Raw genomic sequence first — 2753 nt, forward strand, 5'->3', positions numbered from 1 at the left:
GAATAAATTATATGCTTATGCCAGTAACAATATATCCAGCTTTTCAAATTTATGGGCTATTGCTAAGTAGTTGCCCAAAATTTTTGCACCAATTTGCACTCTTACCAACACTGAGAATACAATTGTCTTCATATCTTTCCTGAAACTTGATGAACAGATTTTTATCAATCTGATGAGTGAAAAATAGTAACTTGTTTTAATTTGTTTTTTTTCTGATGTAAATGAAGTTGATCACCTTCTCATATTTGGATTTTATCTTCTGTGAATTATATGCTATAACGACCATTTAGGGCTTATCTTATTGTATTTTGTATCCTTCTAATTGACTTGGAAATCTTTTAGATTTTATATGCTAGGGTTTTTCATTCACAATGTCCATTGGAAATGCATTTTTCCACTCTGTCATTTACCTCTTAAACTTATTTATGATTTTTTTTTTTTGCTTTGCAAGAGTTGTAACATTGTAATATGGTCAGATTTTACTTTTTATTTTTATGGCTGTATTTTGTGTCTATGCTAAGAAAGCACTTCTTAACCAAGGACATATAGATATCCCTCCATAATTCTGAGGGGATTACATTTTGAGTTGGGCCTTTGAAGGACTAGCATATCAAAAATGAGGATAGACAAAGGGCACATCAATTGAAGAAATAGAAAAGGTAGAAACATATAGCATGTTGCTCAGAGACCTTGAGTGGTTTGCTTTTCTGGAAGCATTCCTTTTACATGTATCACATCTAAATTTCCTATTTTCTTTCACTGAAAATTATTTTCTTTTATGTGTTTATATTTCTGTTTTCACTATTACTTATATGACATATATTTATCTCGAAGGTTTTCTCTTTAATATTTTTTTATCAATATGTACCCTGCTTTCTGATTCTCAATCCTTCTTCATCGATTTATTCACTCATTTTGGTGAAATATATCCTCTGGAACTTTCTTGTGAAAGAGTACATTGTAGATATATTTTTGAGACATTGTAGTTTCGAAAATTTCTATGTATCTGAACTTCCAGATTGATTGGTAAATTCTCTAGATATAGAATTATAAGTGAAAAGCAATTAGTAGTTTTTCCTCTAAAATTTAAAGATGTTACTTCATTGAGTTTTTGTGGTATTCTGATTCCTGTCACATTGTATATGACCTGCCTCCACTCCCTTTTGGAAAGCTTCTAGAATCTTTACCATTGGTGTTCTGAAATTTTTGGCTGGTACACCTTAATGTGAGTCACCTTAAATTGCTTTTGAGGGTCACTTGTTGAACCCTTGAAATACGGAAAATCAGGCTCAACAATTAAGGAAAATTTTCTTCCATTACCTATTTGATAATTTTCTCATCTCTATTTTTATTTTTTCAGCTATTTAAAATTCCTATTAACTAGACCTCCCGTATTGATCCTCCTCTGAAAAAATTCTTTTCATCTCTTTGATAATTTGTTCTTCCTTCTGGGGGATAGTGCTATAGTATTCTAATCTCTCAAGAGTTCTTATTACTTCCCTAAATGTCCATTTTTATAGCATCCAGGATGCTATAAAATGCTTCTTTAATGTATTTGAGAATATTCATTATAATTTTTTGAAGTTTTCATCTCCCTGAATAGTCTTTGTTCCTTATAGTTCTTTTTATCTGTATACTTATTTTTTTAACCTCTGTCTTTTACATTGCAAGCTTTCCTGAAATATCTTGTAACTCTTGGTTGACCATTGCTATGCATAAGCGAGATATTGAAAAGCTGAATGAAAGATCTGTGTGCACAGGTAGGGTGATCATCATTTGGAATTCAGTGTATGTGATCAGGGAAGCATTGATCCTTTCATTTGTAGACACTCTCCACCACCACAACCATCACACACACCAAAAGCAGGTCTTTTCTCTCGGACTGGAGAGATTTCCATGGAAAAGAATCCTTCAATCTCCTGACTAGGGTATCAGCCTAACTGCCAGTGTCCTGGCAGATAAGCATAGAGGGGTGGTAGGAGGAAGTCTGCAGCATTCTAACTATAAGCTGGTTCTTAAATCCCTTGTTTCAGTTCAGTGCCTGACTCCTTCCCTCAGCAATTCTTTATGTGCAAAAGTCCAGAGGCACTTTCCTTCTTCTCTGACTTATTTTCATTTTTTAATAAATCTGTAAATATCTTTTCTTTCTGCCTCAATATGGGATGATCAGTCACTTGGATGCCCAGGGTGGGGATGGTGATCTCAGACTTCAACTTCGTTATATAGACTTTTAACCAAATTTACTATTTTAAACCCCACCCTTTCCCCTGCATCCAGAAGTACCTGGTATCTCCAAATCCTGAGCCTGCCTGGAGCTGCTTCTGATTAGCACCCAATTTTAATTATTGCATTCTGCTAAATTAAGTAATATTCACTCTTCATATTCCAAAATCTTGAAACAATCTCATCTGTTTATTAATCTTCTCATATTTTCTTGTCTCTATAATGTTTTTATACTTCTGTTACCCTGATTTCTGTGGAGTTGGGGAAGGAGAACTGTAGTGGATTGAATGGTAACCCCCCAAAAGGTACATCCCCCAGATGCCTGTTATTGTGACCTTATTTGGAAAAAGTGTCCTTGCAGATATAACTAAGTTAAAATTCTCAATTACCCAGGTGGGCCCTAAATCCAATGGCCAGTGTCCCTATCAGAGACAGAAGAGGAGAAACACAGGGAAGAATGTACTGTGAAGAAGGAGGCAGAGATTGAAGTAATGTGTCTACAAGCCAATGAACACCAAGGATTACTGGCA

At 34.6% G+C, this 2753-nt stretch overlaps 1 protein-coding gene across 1 annotated transcript in view; it reads right to left on the reverse strand.

The window, feature by feature from the left end:
* IL1RAPL1 (interleukin 1 receptor accessory protein-like 1) overlaps window positions 1-2753 on the reverse strand; it is a 756667-nt gene that overhangs the window by 330949 nt on the left and 422965 nt on the right. The gene's annotated exons all lie outside the window — the stretch shown is intronic.

This window comes from Propithecus coquereli, unplaced genomic scaffold (assembly GCF_000956105.1).
Source record: "Propithecus coquereli isolate 6110/MARCELLA unplaced genomic scaffold, Pcoq_1.0 Scaffold303, whole genome shotgun sequence".
Classification (NCBI taxonomy): Eukaryota; Metazoa; Chordata; class Mammalia; order Primates; family Indriidae; genus Propithecus; species Propithecus coquereli.